General features: G+C 46.6%; 1 protein-coding gene across 11 annotated transcripts in view; it reads right to left on the reverse strand.

Annotated features, from left to right (window-relative positions):
• Nucleotides 1–19,822, reverse strand: part of unm_hu7910 (un-named hu7910) — a 265,791-nt gene that overhangs the window by 233,515 nt on the left and 12,454 nt on the right. The gene's annotated exons all lie outside the window — the stretch shown is intronic.

Below are 19,822 nucleotides of genomic sequence, written 5' to 3' on the forward strand. Positions count from 1 at the left end.
GAAGATGGTTACAAATGCTCCAGCCCCCTTTTGCACTCGCGTGCTGAGGCTCCAACATAGAGAATGGGCATGTTAGTGGAGCCTCCTCTTCCCATCTGTTGTTTAATTCTCCAAGGCCATTTCTGACTGAATATGACAGGCCTACAAAGCTTTAATCTGTTGGTTGTGAAATTGCTTAGATTTGTTTACAGCGTGCCGATTCAATTGTTTAGAGGACATGGTTCTATGATGCAACTTCTCCAAGTTGTCATTTCATTTTCAGGTGTGCCAAGTTCTGCCTCCAGCATGCTCTATATTGTTCATTGAAAGCAAGGTTGGTCTCTTGGCTAGATGGTAACTGTAGTTCAAAGAATATGCTGGACTAAGATTACAGATGGTGGTGGAATAGGTTGGCACTGCTGATTATGGCCCACAGCATCTCATGGGTCATCCAATTTTGAGCTGCTGGATCTGTCCTGAATCTATCCCATTTAGATTTGTGGTAATCTACACAACACAAGATACCCATAAGGGTATCCTTAGCACCCTTATGGGCAGCATGGCAGCATAGTGGTTAGCACAAATGCTTCACAGCTGCAGGGTCCCAGGTTCGATTCCTGGCTTGGGTCACTGTCTGTGTGGAGTCTGCATGTTCTCCCCGTGTGTGCGTGGGTTTCCTCCGGGTGCTCCGGTTTCCTCCCACAGTCCAAAGATGTGCAGGTTAGGTGGATTAGCCATGATAAATTGCCCTTGTGTCCAAAATTGTCCTTAGTGTTAGGTAGGGTTACTGGGTTATAGGGATAGGGTGGAGGTATGGGCTTGGGTAGGGTGCTCTTTCCAAGAGCCGATGCAGTCTCAATGGGCTGAATGGCCTCCTTCTGCACTGTAAATTCTATGAAATGAAGACAGGACGTTGTCTTCACAAGGAATGTGCAATGATCACTACTACTACTATCATGGATAGATTCATCTGCAACAAAGTTGGTGAGGCTACAGTCAATTGGTTCCCTCGCCACCTCCTGCAAGCCCAGGCTAGGAATTATTTTTTTAAATATAAATTTAGAGTACCCAATTCAATTTTTCCAATTAAGGGGTAATTTAACATGGCCAATCCACCTACTCTGTATATCTTTGGGTTGTGGGGGTGAAACCCATGCAAACTCCACATGGGCAGTGACCCAGAGCCAGGATCAAACCTGGGATCTCAGTGCCGTGATGCAGCAGTGCTGACCACTGTACTGCCCCCAGACTGGGAATTATGACCTCCAACTTTCTGCCAGCTCAGTCAGTAGCACTGCTACCAAGTCATACTTGATGATAACGTTACGATCTCCCTAGAAAGCAACAACATGAAGTTTGAATTTTGTTTTAAAGTTAATAGTTGAAAGGATGACACAACAAGATATCGTGTTTTCAGAAATTTACTGTAACAAAAGACTAAAGCACAGTTGATGAACACCATCTTTGTTGCAAAAGAACAGTTTTAGCATAAAACACAAAATGAAAAAAAGCAATCAGGCATACATTACACTATCCTTAAGTAATTACTGAATTCTCATTCAGTCCAAAATGATTCTTAGCTCCTGGGGGCTTATTTGTTCTTTTCATTTCTCTACCTGGTCCCCAGAATTGTCCTCACTGAGTGTTATTGGAGACCCTCCCTCTAGCGCTGCCTGTTCCAGCTGAATTTTAACTCCTCACGAATTTGGTCTTTTCAGAGGACGAGCTTCCACCTGCATTCTCGCATGGTGAACCATAGAGATTTTCAGCCTCTAACTGCTCTGTCCCCTCAGACCCTGGCAGACAAATATGGACATAAAGCATACTTGCTTAAAACCTAACATTCTCACTGAGTCTCCGAGTCCCAGAAAAGCAAAAGTCTAAGTACTGTTAGCATAGTGGCTGCTGTCATGGTCTCCAAGTGTAAACAACTTTCACCTTCGTCCCAGTAAAACGATCTGGGCCCCCTTTAATCTCCAACGATCAAACCACCCAGGCTTGCTGTTAGGCAGACTCGAGGTCACGGGACCCCTTCATTTCACCTTCATTCATTGGGCTTCACTGTCCTCTGCCTGCTACAATGTTCCAGAAATGTGAGCATGAGAGCAAGATGGTGACTTGAAATGTCAAGCAGCTAGACAGTCAAGATCATGCTTCTGGACTGAGCAAAGGTGTTCCGCAAACTGGTCACCCAGTCTGTGCTTAGTCCCTAGTGTAAAGGAGCACACATGAAGACCAGCAAATACAGTAGACTAAATGAATAGTACAAATAAATCATTTCTTCGACTTCTGGTGACAGAGATATTCTGAGCGGACACACAAAAGTTGGCTCGCCTCCTAGAAACTCAAATTTGGCACTTTTGACCCAAAATAGCCCGCTAAACCCAGGATAAAAAACCCCCACACTCCTGCAACACTACCACAAATGAAAAAAACATGCCAAGCAAAAGCAATCCGAGGAGCCGAAGAGACATCAGAGGCAGTAAAATCCAGGAGAGAAAAACTGACGCGATGGTGGATACGCGGAGCGACGAGGTCCCGGCTACACTCAAACGAGATGGACCGCCAGAACACATGCTAGGCTACCTTTCCGATGAAAGTATGGAGGGAATTCCTAACACAGGAAATCCAAGAGCTCAAGGATGCCGTCAAACTTGAAATGATGGCGACGGTGAAAGCGGCAATAGCAGATGTTTTGTTGTGCTCTTGATGTAGCATAAGCTGCTTCCTTGATGTGCACTCTGACAAAGGAAGGTTCAGACTTGGAGATAGCTTTAACACATTTATTAAACGGTTAACAATTCTCCTACTTGGATAGACTTCCCCTGTTAATCCTGCTACAGCTACTCAGACTGACGAACCAGTCTGCTACAATCCACGTGGTGGGTGTGATGTGTTTCAAATCAACCCTGTCTACTCACTTAGTCTCCCCACTGGAAAGAGGAAGATCATGTGTGCTGTGTCCTTTTATATGGGTTGGTGTAATGCCCTCCTGTAGTAGTGTGACCCATGTATCATGAATGCCCATTGGTCGTGTCCCATCTTACTGGCCTATTGGATGAATGTCTGTGTGTCATGTCTCTGGTGCTCCCTAGTGTCTAGCTAGTCTACGTGTATTTACATTAACCTCTTGTGTATTTACAGTGATGCATATCACCACAGCAGAGGGGCTGATCACCCTGTAAGCAGAACTAGAAAAGATGAAGCAGCATCTGGAGACACAGGAGGTGGCAATCAGGGAACTGGAGAAGGCTATCGGATTGCCTCATTGGAGACAGAAATGGCAAGGTTGGTGGTGATGTACTGGACACTAAAGGGAAATTTTAAGGGCCAAGAAAATTGATCACACCACCAAAATCTCCACATTGTGGGCTACCGGAGCAGAAACCCTACCGAGTATGTGGCCCATATGCTGGGCAAACTGATTGGGAGGGGAAAGCTTCCCCAAATCCCCAGAAGTGGACAGAGCCCACAGGTCAATCAGTCCAAAGCCCAAGGCTGGGGAGCAGCCACGGGCATCACTGCAAAACTGCACTGGTACCAAGACCGGCAAAATATCTTGAACTGGGCAAGACATACAAGGTCCTGTAAATGGGAGACACATTCGATCAGTGTACACCAGGACAATGGGGCAGAACTGATCATGCGCCGGGTAGAATTTAACAAAGCCAAGGCGGCCCTTTACAAGAACAACGTGCAGCTCAGAATGCTGCACACCGCCAAGCTCTGGGTGACTTTCCAGGGCAGGGAGACCCACCTCGCCTTCAAATCTGAAGTTAAGTCACAGAAAGGAGGGACTAAGACCAGTAGGACGAGGAAGGGAGGAGGAGGAGAGAAAAGAAGAGACATGCATCAGTCAGGGAGAGGTACAGATGGACAGTCGGGGGGGGAGCACCACACTAGCAGGTGAGCTAGCACAAGTACACCATCAACCATAATGCAATACTTGCAACCAAACTACATTAGATTTTTTTTCCTTTTGAAATGTGTGATGATGGGGAGCTAAATTGGCATGTGACACATGGGAACATGTTACATGTTAAAGACTGACAGTTGCTGTTTACAACATTGGGACTCGATAATCTATCATGCCTTTCTATTTCACCCGGCAATGCAAGGAACACACTTAATTCAAATCAATTACAAAATCTGTTAACTCCCCGCAGCCTCAGATTCTTTGCCAATTATAGAGACGACTGATTGTAACAAATATATCTACGATATGAACAGAGATTGCTCACCAATTCAAATATATACAAATTTAGAGTATCTGGTACGTGCCAAAAGCTACACCACAAACTCACTTTTAACTTTCTTTCCTGAATTTCTGTTTGACATGGCTAATGAGTGGGAACGAATGAAATTTTACTACTTCCAGTGGCGACCATGGAGTGAACGGTCGCACATTGAGCAGCTCCCGCTCTTAGTGGTCGTTTAACGTCTTTTAAGCTGGATTTCTGTGGGAATTTTTCAACATAAGTGGATAAAAGCGAGAGGAGAAGAAGGATGTTGGAGAAGGTGGAGGACCTGGAGAATCATTCTCCCAGGCAGAATATCCGGATCGTCGGTCTGCCAGAAGGAAAGGAGGGATCGGATGCCGGTGCTTATGTGGGGAAGATGCTGGAGACGATGCTCGGGGAAGATGCTTTCGACAGGCCTTTAGAGGTGGGCCGGGCTCACAGGATGCTCATGCATAAGCCCCAGGGGCATGAGCCCCCGAGAGCGATGGTGGTGACGCTGCATTGGATCCTGGACAAGGAACGCATTATGAGGTGGGCCAGGCTGACAAAACGGTTCATGTGGGAACATTGAGATCCGGGTCTATCAAGACTTGGGAACAGAACTCGCAAAGAGGAGGGCGAGTTTTAATAAGGTTAAGGCGACCTGTATGCGAAGGGAATAAAATTTGGACTGCTCTACCCAGCCAGTCTTTGGGTGACCTACGAGAACCGGGAACTATATTTTGGCTCATCGGAAGAAGTGGCGATCTTCATGAAGGACAACAATTTGGTAGAGGTATAATGACTTTTAAATCTAAACTGTAGTGGTCGGAGTTAAAAGTTTTGTGTTGCTTTATATTTAAAAATATCTCAGCCTTTCACTGTAACTTAAGTTGCAGCGATCGGGAAAAGAAGGATCTCTTGGATTGATTTGATTTTGATCCGCTGCTGAATGTACCGAGGTACAATAAAAAAGTTTTTAAATTGCGATGTTCTAGGGGAGGAAGAAAAACAAAAGATACTTGCGAGTTTTTGCATACAAAAATGTTTTTCTTATCCTGTTTGATTTTTCTTCTATTGTTTTCGGATCTGTTTGAAGGTGATGGGACTGATAAGATGTTGAAAAGGGAGGAGGGGTGGGCCTCTGCACCCGGACCTTGGGGGTTTGTTTGTTTGCTTTCTGTGTTTGTTGCTATTGTTTTGAGAACTTATGTTAAGAGTGGGGAGGAGAGGATCCAGCAGGCGGTAGGGGCGGGAGCTGCTAGGCTTGCTGGAAGAGCTGGTTCATGGGAGCAAAGTGGGGGGAGAACTGAAGAGAGACGGTGTAGGGGAGGGGGGTGGGAGGGGACTGCTGACGACTAAGGGACTTTTAGGAGGTTGGAGATGGAGACCAGATGGCGGTGGCTGCCGAGGGGCAGGCTTAGGAAAGGTCATGGCTGATCGACAAGGGAGGGGGGGGGCAAGAGACCCTCCGACCAGACTGGTTATGTGGAATGTTCGTGGACTAAATGGGCTGGTCAAAAGGGCCCGTGTGTTTGCACACTTGAGACAGCTAAAAGTGGACATGGCCATGCTACAGGAGATACACTTGAAGCTGGGAGACCAAGTTAGACAAAAGAAGGGATGGGTCAGACAGGCGTTCCATTTGGGAATAGACTTTAAAACAAGGCGGGGTGGCCATCCTGCTTAACAAAAGAGTTGCATTTGAGGCAAGGAAGATAGAGGCAGACACAGGAGGCAGATTTATTATGGTTAGCGGGAAACTGGAGGGAATGGCAGTGGTGTGGTAAATATGTGTCCCAAACTGGGATGATGTCGCGTTTGTCAGGAAGGTGCTGGGAAAGACCCCGGACCTTGACTCGCACCGGTTGGTTATGGAGGGGTGACTTCAACACGGTCCTAGATCCGAGAATGGACCGGTCAAGTTCTCGGCCAGGGAAGGTATCAGCAATGGCAAAAGAACCCCGAGAACAGCACATGGCAGAAGTTGATCCATGGAGATTCAATAGGCCACAAAGCAAGGAATATTCATTCTGCTCTCATGTGCACAAGGCATACTCCAGGATAGATTTCTTTATACTGGATAAAACACTGAGTGGGGGTGGAGGACACGGAGTACTCAGCAATTGTGGTGTCAGACCACGCACCACATTGGATCGACTTGCGGGTAAGCACAGGAAAATCTCAGCGCCCACAGTGGAGATTAGATGCAGGGCTGTTAGCGGACAACGAGATCTGTGAGCAAGTGACGGAGGCCATTCGGGGGTATATAAAGAACGACACGGGAGAGACCGCGGCTGGGGTGGTGTGGAAGGCATTGAAGGCGGTTATTAGAGGGGAATGTACTTCGATTCGGGCTCATAGGGAGAAGACTGAACAGGCGCAGCTGGTCAGGAGATATGCGATGTCTCTGAATGAGGAGCTCCTAAAGGAGCCTCAGAGACTCCAAATGGAATTTGGGCTCCTTTCCACAGTTAAGGCGGAGGGACAGCCGAGGAGGGTAAAAGGGGAAAATATGAATATGGGCAGAAAGCCACTCAGGATGCTGGCACATCAGCTGAGGAAGCAGGAGGCGGCGAGAGAAATAGGGAAAATAAAGGATATGAGAGGGAAGGTAGTGATGGACCCGGGGGCTGTTAACGCGTGTTCCGTGAATTCTATAGTCAACTATATGAGTCTGAACCCCCCGGTCGGGGAGGAGGGTATGAATCAATTCCTGGAGGGAGTTCTCCAAGATAGATGAGGAGCTTGGGGCGCCCAATTGGGTGCGGGAAGGTGATAGATGGATTGGGGGCGATGCAATCGGGTAAGGCCCCGAGACCTGATGGATTCCCTATGGAATTTTATGAAAAGTTCTCTGGGCTACTGGGGCCACTTCTGGTCAAGGCTTTTAAAGAGTCCAAGCAGCTGGGAGTGCTTCCCCAACGCTATCACAGGCACCAATCTCTCTCATCCTGAAGCGAGACAAGGACCCGGAGAGCTGTGGATCGTACAGGTCAATTTCCCAATTGAATGTAGATGCTAAATTGCTGGCAAAGATCTTGGCCATCCGAATAGAGGATTGTGACCCGGAGGTAATCGGGGAGGATCAGACAGGATTTATGAAGGGCAGACACCTGACATCCAATATTAGACGGCTTCTTAGACGGAGGGGCGCAATGTTGAGGTGGCAGTAGCCATGATGCGGAGAAGGCTTTCGTCCGGGTGGAGTGGAAGTACCTATGGGATATTTTAGGCAGGTTTGGGTTTGGGCAGGGATCTGTGGATTGGGTCTGGCTGCTAGATCAAGCTCCGGTGGCAAATGTAAGAACCAACAGAGTCCGATCAGAATACTTTAGTCGCTCCCTATTACTGTTTGCCCTGGCCATAGAGCCCTTAGCAATGGCCCTGAGATAATCGAATGCCTGGCGGGGATAGTTGGGGGGGGGGGGGGGGGGGGGGGGAAAGAGAGGGAGAGAGGGAGAGAGGGAGAGAGAAGAGCACAGGGTCTCCACACCCAGTATCTCGATTCAGGAATTTGTTTTATTACCTTTATGTATGTCGCAGACCCAGTGGGGGGTGGCCGAAATCATGGCGATACTAGGAGAATTTGGGCCATTTTCAGGCTACAAGTTAAATATGGGAAAGAGCGAGATGTTCGTGATCCAGGTGCGGGGGCAAGAAAGGAGACTGAAGGAGTTACCTTTTAAAGTGGCTGAGAGGAGTTTTAAATATCTGGGGATTCAAGTGGCTCAGGACTGGGGGCAACTTTCATTAAGTTAAATCTAGGCAAAGCGGTCGATGAAATGAAAAGCGACTGCCGCAGATGGGACATGCTCCCGTTGACAGGGAGGATCCAGACAGTGAAGATGACAGTCCTTCCAAGACAGCTCTTCTTTTTTCAATGTCTTCCGATTTTTGTCTCAAGGCTTTTTTCAGGAAAACAAACACGGCGATATCGAGTTTTGTGGGGACGGGCAAAACCCAGAGAGTGAAGAAAGCACTCCTGGCCCTCCCGAGCTTTATTAACTATTCCTGGACGGACAACATATCTATGGCCAGGAAGTGTGTCGTGGGGGAGGGGTCTGTTTGGGAGTTGAGTGGAAGCGGCGTCCTGCAAAGGTATGTGTTTGGAGGCTTTACTAATGGCACCTCTGCCATTCTTGTCGGCTCAGTACTCTAGACGCCCTGTGGTGGTGGCATCCCCAAGGATGTGGGGGCAATGGACGCAGCACAAGATTGGGGGGGGGGCGTCAGTATGGTCACCGATTTGTGACAACGACCGGTTTGCCCCGGGGTGGCTGGATGGGAGCTTTAAGAGATGGCAGCAGGCAGAGATTGAGAGATTTGGGGACCTATTCATCCAGGAGGGCTTTCTGACCTTGGAGACACTAGAGGAGGAGTTTCAGCTGCCGGGAATGAGTTTGGGTACCTTCAGGCGCGGTACTTTGTACGGAGGCAGGTTCCAAGCTTTCCTCGCCTCTGTCAAAAACAGGGGTTGAAGAGGGGAAGGTTTCAGAGATATACAAGCAGCTGATGGAGTGGGAAGGGGTCCCTATCAGAGAGGTGAAGAGGAAGTGGGAAGAGGAGCTGGGAGGAGAGCTGGAAATTGAACTGTGAGAAAAGCCTTGGAGAGTCAATTCATCCTCGTCGTGCGCCAGACTTAGCTTGTTCCAGTTCAAGATGGTCCACAGGGCCCACATGACGGTAGCCCGGATGAGCAGGTTCTTTGAGGAGGTGGAGGGCAGATGTGAGCGGTGGAGGTAGCCCGGCAAACTACGTACGTATGTTTTGGGCATGTCTGTTTTGGGCATGCTCGGCTGGAACAGAGATTGGATGATCCAGAAAGTAGAGAAGCACGAGGAACACCAAACAGCAATGGAGGTGGAGATGCCGAGATACCAGCACAAAAGGCTCCAGGAGAAGGTGGAGGATCTAGAGAATAGGTCCCACCGGCAGATCTTGAGGTTCGTTGGTCTCCCGGAGGGGTCCGAATGAGCAGATGTAGGGGTATATATAGCAGATATGCTCGAAAAGCTAATGGGGGATGGGAGGTGGACAGGACGTACGAGGGCGATGGTGGTGAGATTGCACATGTACCTGGACAAGGAGCGTATTTTACGGTGGGCTAGGCAGACACTGAGCTGTAAGTGGTAGAACAGCATCCTGCGCATTTACCAAGCCCTGAACACGGACGTAGCCAGGAGAAGAGCGAGGTTCAACCAAGAAAAGTTGACTCTTTTCAAAAAGGTGAAGTTTGGACTGCTGTGTCCGGCCCATCTTTGGGTCACTTATGAGGAGCAATATTTTTATTTCGAGTCTCCCGAGGAAGCGATGGACTTCGCCAGAAGGAAAGGGCTGGCAGGGGACTGAGGTGTTTGAACTTTGCTGCAGTGTTCACGTTAAAAAACGCTTTTGTTTTTGCACTATATTTGTAATGCCTTCTGTATTGATCCTGGAGCTGCCGCGCATTTGTGCAACTTAAAATTTGCATTTGTACTGGTGGGGATGGAGATGTGAATTTTCGATGTGGGGTTTTTCTTTTCTTTTTGTTTCTTTCAGTTAACTGGGTTGGGAATGTTTTCTCTTGCATATGTGTGTCCGAACGGGAAAGGAGGGGTGCAGGGGAAACATTAGGTGGGAAAATGTTTCCTGCCATGGACGGGGGCTATCAAGCTAGCTGGGCGGGCTGGCTCACGGAAGCGCAATTGGGGGTGAGCAGATGTTATGCTTGTTGAAGGGGGTTGTTTTTACTGTGCTGTTATTAGGCGGGGGAATTGCTCTGCTAACTTGGGAGGGACTGTGGGGCACAAAAAGAGGGTGGGGGGCGGAGGCTGCCAGGGAGCGGGCCTGCGGGGCCAGAGCTGGAGAGTGGCCTAAGAAAGGTATCGGCTGATCGGCGCCGGGGAGGGGGGAGGGGGGGGGGGGGAGAAGCCCTCCGACCAGGTTGATTACATGGAACGTTAGAAGGCTAAATGGGCCGGTTAAGAGGGCACACGTGTTCACGCATTTGAGGGGATTGAAGGCGGACGTGGCAATGTTACATCCTGATTAATAAGCGAGTGTCATTCAAGCGGATGTGGGAGGCCGTTACATCATGAAAATGAAAGTCGCTTATTGTCATGAGTAGGCTTCAATGAAATTACTGTGAAAAGCCCCTAGTCGCCACATTCCGGCACCTGTTCGGGGAGGCTGGTACGTGGGAAGCTGGAAGAGCTGCCGGTGGTACTCGTGAATGTTTACGCGCCAAACTGGGATGATGTGGAGTTCATAAGGAGGATGTTGGGGAATGGCCCGGATCTGGGCTCGCATAAGTTGGTCATGGGGGGAACTTCAACACAGTCATTGACCGAAGGCTACACCAGTCGAGCTTAAGGACAGGCAGAGTGCCAGCAATGGCAAAGGAGCTAAAGGGGTTTATGGAACATATGGGGGGAGTGGTCCCAGGGAGGTTTGGGTGGCCGAGAGTGAAGGAGTTCTCTTTCTACTCACACATACAGAAAGTGTACTCCCAGATCAACTTTTTCATCTTGAACAGTGCTTTACTGATGGGGGCAGTGAACACCGAGTATTCAGCAATCACGGTCTCGGATCATGCCCTTCACTGGGTGGACTTGAAGGTGAGCAAGGAGGGTGGCCAACGCCTGCATTGGAGCTTGGATGTCGGACTGTTAGCGGATGAGGTGGCGTGCGGGCGGGTGAGGAAATGTATCCAGAACTATCTGGAAGTTAATGACATGGGGGAAGTCTCGGCTGCAATGGTCTGGGAGGTGCTGAAGGCGGTGGTCAGAGGGGAGCTGATTTTGATACGGGCCCACAGGGAGAAGGTAGATGGAGCAGAGACGGATCGACTGATCGGGAAAATACTTCAAGTCGACTGGAGATATGCGGAGACCCCATAGGCAAGGCCTTTAAGGGAACGACGGGAGGCTACAGGCGGAGTTTGGCTTATTAACTACAGGGAAGGTAGTGGAGTAGCTGAGGAAGGCAAGGATCTATGAATATGGAGAGACAGCCAGCAAAATGTTTGCGCAGCAGCTCAGAAAGAGGGAGATTGGGAAAGTGAAGGACAGAGACGGGAACTTGGTTGGAGATTCAGCAGGGGTTAACAGGGCGTTCAAGGAGTTTTATAGCAGGCTATATGAGTCGGAACCCCCAGCTTGGCTGGAAGGGATGAGCAATTCTTAGCGGGGCTGAGGCTCCCAAAGGTGGAGGAAGAGCTGGTAGAAGGGCTGGGGGACCCGATCGGGATGGAAGAAATAGCAGGGCTGAAGGCCATGCAGTCGGGTAAACCCCCAGGACCAGACGGGTACCCAGTGGAGTTTTATAAAAAGTTCTCTGGGATGTTGGGGTCGCTGCTGATGAGGACATTTAATGAGGCAAGGGAGCGAGGGGTGCTTCCCCCGACTATGTCACAGGCCACGATCTCACTGATCTTGAAGCGGGAGTAGGACGCGGAGCTATGCAGGTCCTATAGACCGATCTCCTTATTAAATGTTGACGCCAAACTGTTGGCCAAAATCTTGTCCTCTAGGATCGAAGACTGCGTTCCAGATGTGATTGAGGACGACCAGACAGGATTTGTTAAGGGCAGGCAGTTGGCGGCCAACGTTAGAAGACTGTTGAATATGATCATGATGCGCCCAGAGGGTAGTGAAGTAGAGGTAGTGGTCGCAATGGACGCAGAGAACGCATTTGATCGGGTGGAATGGCCCTATCTGTGGGAGGTGCTGGGGCGGTTTGGGTTTGGACGGGACTTCATCGACCAGGTTAGGCTGCTGTATCAGGCTCCTGTGGAGATTGTATGGACGAACAGGTTGACATCGGGTTATTTTAGGCTGCACCGGGGGACGAGGCAGAGATGCCCCCTCTCCCCACTGCGGTTTGCGCTGGCCATAGAGCCGCAGGCAATTGCGCTGAGATCCTCAAGGGGCTGGTTCAGGGAGGGGTGGAACACAGAGGCTCGCTATCCGCAGATGACCTGCTCCTATATGTCTCTGACCCACTAGAGGGGATGGGAGAAATTATGAGGTTTCTGGGGGAATTTGGCCAGTTTTCGAGTTACAAATTGAATATGGGGAAAAGTGAGATGTTCGCAATCCAGGCAAGGGGGCAGGAGAGGCGACTGGGGGAGTTACCATTTAGAGTGGTAGGAGGAACTTTCGTTATCTAGGCATCCAGGTGGCACGGGAATGGGAATGGCTACGCAAGTTACATTTGACCAGACTGGTGGACCAAATGAAGGAAGACTTCCGAAGGTGGGACATGCTCCCGCTATCAATGGCTGGGAGGGTACAGACAGTGAAAATGACGGTCCTCCCGAGATTCCAGTTTGTTTTTCAGTGTCTCCCCATCTTTATTCCATAGGCCTTTTTTAAACGGGTACACAAGGTGATCTCTGGCTTTGTATGGGCGGGTAAGACGCCGCGAGTAAAAAAGGGGATGAGTCTGGGGGCAATGGAGGGAACATGTAGGAGAGGGTGCATCGGTCTTGCCTCCAATCTACAGTAATCATCGGTTTGCTGGATGGAGGGTTTCGGAGATGGCAAAGAGCAGGTATCGAGAGGATGGGAGTTCTGTTCATAGAGGGGAGCTTTCTCAGCCTGAGGGATTTGGAGAAGAAATTTGAATTGACGGGAGGGAATGAGTTTAGGTACCTGCAGGCGCGGGACTTCCTACGCAGGAAGGTCTCAACCTTTCTCCTCCTACCACCAAGGGGGATATGGGTCAGGGTAGTTTCCAGAGTATGGGTGGGAGAGAGAAGAGTTTCGGACACCTATAAAGAACTCATGGGGTCAGAAGAAACGCAGACCGAGGAGCTGAAACACAAATGGGAAGAGGAGTTAGGAAGAGTGACAGAGGATGGTCTCTGGGTGGATGCGTTGAGTAGAGTCAACGCGTCCACATCATGTGCCAGGCTCAGCCTGATACAATTTAAGGTCGTTCATCGGGCACACATGACAGTGGCCTGGACGAGCAGGTTCTTTGGGGTAGAAGACAGGTGTGCAAGGTGTGCGGGAGGATCAGCGAACCATGAATACGTTCTGGGCATGCCCGAAGCGGAGGGGATTCTGGCAGGGGTCTGCGGATGTCATGCTCAAGGTGTTAAAAACAAGGGTGGCACCGAGTCCAGAGGTGGCGATTTTCGGAGTGTCAGAAGATCCAGGAATCCAGGAGGAGAAAGGGGCCGATGTTCTGGCCTTTGCCTCCCTGGTAGCCCGGAGACGGATACTATTAGCTTGGAGCCACCGAAGTCAGAGACCTGGCTCACTGACATGGCTGGCTTTCTCTGTCTGGAGAAAATCAAGTTCACCCTGAGAGAGTCAATGTTAGGGTTCGTCCAGAGGTGGCAGCCTTCCGTTGACTTCTTTAGAGAAAATTAACTGTCAGCAGGGGGTGGAAGGGTTTGGCTTGGATTGGTGTGTGGAAGGGGTGGGACCTGTGGGGGAGGAGGACAGCCTTTGCATCGTGTTTGTGTGTTTCTTCTGTTATTGTTACAAAATCACAAATACCTCAATAAAATGTTTTTTTTTTTTTAAAAAACTCCGAGTCCAGAACTGGCAATATTTGGGGTATCGGAAGATCTGGGAGCCAAGGTGGGGGGAGGGAGGCCGATGTTCTGGCCTTCTCCTCCCTGGTGGCCGGGAGACGGATTTTGCTGGGATGGAGGGACTCGGAGCCCCGAAGTCAGGAGTGTGCGTCAGCGATATGGCAGGGTTTCTCAGTCTGGAAAAAATCAAGTTTGCCTTGAGAGGATCAACTCAGGGGTTCACCCGGAGATGGAAATCGTTCATCGATTTCTTCAAGGAAAATTGAACGTCAGCAGTAAGGGAGGTTTTGGGGGGGGAGAAGAGAAAATAGGAGGCATGGCAATATTAGATAAGGACAGGGAACTTAGTATACGGGTAATTAAGGAATAGGGCGGGGGTAGTAGGGGACATTGTTTTCTGTTATTTTAGGTGTTTTGCGTGTGCCGGCCCACGCGGTTGTTTTAGAAATGTGTGTTAAACTGTGAGCATTACAAATGCTTCAATAAAATATTTTCTAAAAAAGGAATGAAATTTAACTTTTTATACTCACGCTGGCCATTCCTGGATAATGCACATGGCGATTAGGTACATTCTGCTCCAGGAACATTTCTTAGTCTGAATCCTAACAGAACATCTGCTGCAGCAATATTGATCTTTTACATCACTCTGCTCTTTGATCTTCTTTTCAGTGCAACTTTGGGAGCCAGTATTTCAGTACATTTATAACCAAAGCATCTTAGGTTTGTATCTAGCCTAAATCGGTGTCCAAGGTTAGCAAGGATTATGTATTAACACACTGTTCTACTATTAATTTCATGACTAAATAATGCTTTTATTCAGGATATTTATAATTGCTGTAGTTGAATCAAAGGATGGGGACTAGAATAATCTCACTCACCCACTCCACTGTAAGGAAAACAAACGAATTTGAGTTGGGCGAGTTAACTCTGTTCATATCGTACATGTACTTGCTACGTTGGTTACTGTCAGGGGTGAAAGAGCAGTAATTATATGCCAAAATAAAGATGGTGTGAGACCTGGGAGGGGTACTAACAAGTTATGGTGTTTCCATGCTAATATCCAAACACGCACAAAGCAACAATCATATATGCCAGAAGGGAAAGGCAAATCTCAAGCTAAACAAATAATTTACTTTTGCGTTGGAAGAGAGAGCCATTAGTTCTTACATATGGGTATTTGCCAGGTAGAACATATGAAAGGTGACAAAAGTAAGAGAGAAAGATTTGAACAATTTAAACAAGTGAATAAACACAAGTACAATGAATGCAACATAAAATGGAACAGAATGCAAGCAAATAAAGTATACATAATGAAAAGGAACAATCGATGTGGACAAGGGCTTGTATTTACATAACACCCTTTCGGAAAACTCTCAGCAAATGAAGTTTTTTTTTTAAATGTAGCCACTGTTGTAAAGGAGGGAACCATGTCAGGCAATCCACATCAATAATGTCCCACAAACAGCAACAAAAAATAAGGAATACAATTGTAAACAGGCTGCAGAAACAGCAGGACACGGACGTACATGTGCAGGGCAGGGCAGGTTGAGAAAGTGGTCAATAAGGTGCATGGATCCTGGACTTTGTAACTAGAAACATAATCTACAAAAGCAAGAAAATTATTTTGCCCCTGTTGAGTTATATAACGTACTACATATGTCAGCCGGACTTTATCAAATTATTATTTTTCCTTGTCTTTCAAAATGGACAATTGCCATGCTGACAAGGTGACTCCAGCTGCCTTCTGCAAATTTCTGAGCTGTTTGAAAGCAAACAAAGTTTAACACCTCAAAACAGGGTGCCAAGGTGGCGCACACCGAGGACCCAGGTTCGATCTCAACCCCAAGTCACTGTCTGTGTAGAGTTTGCACATTCTCCCTGTGTCAGTGTGGGTCTCACCCCCACAACCCAAAGATGTGCAGGGTAGGTAAATTGGCCACGCTAAATTGCCCCTTATTTGGGGGAAAAAAGAATTTGGTACTCTAAATTTATATTTTAAAAAACACCTCAAAATGCCATGGATTGCAACACAATGGCCAAGCCAACACAATGGCTTAGCAGACACAGACTTCCCCAGCTAGCTATGAACAAAGACAGCTGTTTACAACTCCTAGTCTCCAATCTGGTGCCAATAGCCTGTTATCTGTTTCTAAACACAATGGCTTTCAACCAGGGCCTCATTTAGTCAACCTGAAACCAGTGGCTCCAAGAACAAAAGGAATCTTAACTTCTATTAAACACCTCCAGTCATGGGAAAATACATTCTTTTCCCAATAGTTAGAAGTGTTGGAAGCATGTCACATGACCTCCCTCAAGCTGCTAGAACTGGTCATATTGCCCTGTGGACCTGAAATCAGGAAATTACGGTTTGGTCCCTTGGAGAGAAACAGTATCTCCAGTTAAACAGCCTGCGTTGTCTATCATCTCACCATAAAGCAGATAGCAGCAGAAAGAACTCTGGCCCTCATCAAAATGCGAACATTGGAACTTGTGCCTTCAAGATTAATTCAACTCCTTCTCCACTGGTGGAAGTCTCATTACTGGACAGATGGATCACCCTGTAACAGTTAAACTTCCTACAAAAGCAGCATTCCATTAGACTCTGGACACAGCATTTTATTGTGATCAAGCCCTGAACCTCCTTCCTTTCCATCTTTGTATTGTATGAGTGCAAAAGAGGTGAACATTGCCAAATCCCTCTCGTACGTGTGTGAAAATAAACCAACCCCCTTTATTTTATCTTGCCTTGAGTTTGTTGTGCAAGTTATTCAGAGGATTAGAACATTCCAAATTTCAGGGTTGGAGAAAATACACCATCACAAAAGAGGAATATCAAAAATACCTTTGTTTATGGACGGGTAATGTCAGGAGAAATCAGGGCTGTTGAAGTGAATTCACCTCCTGAAAACACTTTATAAAGCACTGGTTTAGCCTCAATTGGAATAGTATGTCCAGTTCTGGACATCACACTTTAGAAAGGATGAAGAGGTATTATAGGGTGCTGAAAAAAAAAAATACAAGAATGGTTCTGGAAGGAGAATCTTCAGTTATGTGGAAAGATTGTTGAAGCTGGGGCTGTTCTTTTTAGAGACAAGAAACCCGAGGCAAATTGATGGAGTTATTCAAATTCATGAAAGGTTTGGGCAGAGTAGATAGGTAAAAATTTCCCATTGGGAGGAGTTAAGAACCAGAGGGTATTCATTTAAGGCAAAAAAAACAGCAGCGACATGAGAAAAATTTGTAGTATGAGGGAGAAAAGTGAGCGTGGGAGAGCAGAATACCTCGAGAGTTGCAGAGATACTACAGGCTTAACAGACTTCTTCTGTGCTGTAACTATTCTATGATTCCAGGAATGGGCAGAAAGTCTACGGTCATGCTATTGTTTGAGGAATAACATTGACCAGGCAAAATCTCTCCTGCTCTCCAACTAATGTTGTGAACCTACATCTACCTGAAGAGGTAGACTCAGTTTACTCTGCTGCTCTCTCCACAAATGCTGACTGACCCACTGAGTATTTCCAACATTTTCTGTTTTTAATGCAAATTTCCAACATCAGTGGTATTTCACTTTTGTCTCAGTTTACAATCTCATATGAAAGGTTACACCTTCAATCGAGCTGCAGTCCCTCAATACTGCACTGTATAGTCTAGGGGTGGGCAAACTTTTCCATGCAAGGGCCACATTCAGAAATTCACAATTTTAAAGGGCCGCATAGTATATTAATTAATAGTCCCGGTTATAACCATTTAGCATGCGGCATATACCTCAGCGCTTCCCCCGGCGGCATCCTGCCTTTAGCCCTCTTTTTCTCTACTTTTCAAAAATGGCGCTTCACCCGGTTATGATTCTGGGCGCCTCATATAGAACATAGAACAGTACACCACAGAACAGGCCCTTCGGCCCTCGATGTTGTGCCGAGCAATGATCACCCTACTCAAGTCAACGTATCCACCCTATACCAGTAACCCAACAGCCTCCCCCATTAACCTTATATTAAAAAAAAAATAATTTAAAAAAAAATGTTTTATAATATATATTTTTTTTTAATGACTTGATCTTGGTGGGCCGCATAAAGACCTTTGGCAGGCCGCATGCGGCCCGCGGGCCGTAGTTTGCCCACCCCTGGTATAGTCAGACTAGAATAAGTACTCAAGTGTCAACAGGAGAGTTTGAACCCACTTCCTTCTGGCACAGGTAAAATTGCTACTACAGAGCTACTGCTGACATTGGAAAAGTGCATCAAAGGGGATAGAAATAATGACCGTTGCAACCAAATTTTGTCAAGCCCGCCCGCCTACACATACACAGTAATCAACAGACAGGTTCCAGCAGGATTGATTACTCATCATTCATTAAAAGTTCTCAGTCAAAGCTAATTAAATTCAAGAGTTCACTTTCAAGGATGCAGAACTGCAAATTAAAACGTGCCATTCCAACCTTGTACCGATCACTAACTGAAAGTCCATTTAAGACACTGCATATTTGGGCAGCTGAGAAAAGAGGGGCAATGATTCCACTCCTTGGAGCTCTGATACGTTAGGAGAGATTGGCAGAGCTGGAAAGAACAAGGTTGAGGGGGGGTATATGTCCAGCACAAGGCCAGAGATAATCAAGTCCTTTGGAAAGATATTAGATTAAATTAATCTTGGAAAGAGGTTAGAGTCAAAAGGTTAAATGAGATAATCAAATGCTTCATCAGATATAATAATAATTATTAAGCTGCTTTTAGAAGAAACATGTTTGTCTTAAGAGAAGCAGGAAAGGTGAAAAAAATAAGTGAGGATGGCTGAATATTTTGGATGCAGTATAATGACCAATGAAAAATGTATCAATAAATTCTGCAAGATTAGAGTGCAAGATATGATTCACTGTACATTGCCCATTAAGGAAATTGGCTCATCGTGCCAAGTGTTCTTTTCTCACTTCATTCTTAGTGAACACTTGGCACACTACAGATGGTAGCATTGTACTTCACCTCAAGAAAACATTGCATAATGTACTAATTCACACAAAAAAAAACATTTTCAAAGATCAAAATTTGAAACTAGAACAAATTCTTCTGCAAAAATTGTAAATAAGCGACAAGCTAACTAGAAAAGCAGAACCACACCTTTTCAGCTGGGACCTGTACAAACAAATGTATTTTAGGTTTGACAATCCAAATGATCCATGCAGTTAGAACCAAAATCTACCTTTCCAAAACCTTGGTTATTCAAGGATTTTTTCGACCAGAACCAAAACGTTAACACTGCTAAACAGCACAACTATTGCAATAAAAAAAAACTTACAAAAATTAGCACATTTTCCAGTAACTTAACAAAACATTCTCATTACAAATCAATTCAAAGAGCACATCAGCCCAGGAGCTTACAAGCTGCTTAAACAGAGATGGAAAAAACACAGCAACAGAAAAAAGGTTGCATGCAAACACACAAATTCAACTGCTACAATCAGGGCTACAAACATACAACACTAATGGTAATAGAGCTCAACAACATGCCATTCACAGGAGGTTACCAGTGTCATAGTCTTCGCTAGGAAAGGTCACAGTTCCAGTTGAACTTGCAGTGTTGATGCACAGCTTCTGTGCCAAGATGGAAGAATCAGTAGTTAAAAAGCAGTAAACTTGTCAACTGTTTACAGTATTAGGCAAAATTATGACAGATTATCTGTAATTTTGTCAGTGTGTATACGCTCATGGCCAAGAGCCAAAGAAAAAACAAAATAATTTGGAAGGCACTTGTTTTGCAGAATATTTAGCTGTCAGCATTAATTACTGAAAGTTGATTTCTCCAATACAATGAAATAGCTCTCAGTCATTCAATTACAAAGCCGAAAACTGCATTCCCACCACTAAACAACACAATGATTTTTTTTATTCAGAAGCATAAGGAAATGCAGTGTTCAACTCTTTAACCATCACAGGGGACATCAACCTACAACATACAAGTTCCGATGTGTAAATTCACGACTATTGAGGAATTGGATTAACGGTTTTCTGAATAGGATTACAAAAGGTTTAAAATTACTGAACAATGGGTATGTCAGGCTATTCAGATGCTCAAAGGCAGAAATAATTAGATGGTACATAAC

The sequence above is a fragment of the Scyliorhinus canicula genome, chromosome 10 (genome assembly GCF_902713615.1).
Source record: "Scyliorhinus canicula chromosome 10, sScyCan1.1, whole genome shotgun sequence".
Lineage (NCBI taxonomy): Eukaryota > Metazoa > Chordata > Chondrichthyes > Carcharhiniformes > Scyliorhinidae > Scyliorhinus > Scyliorhinus canicula.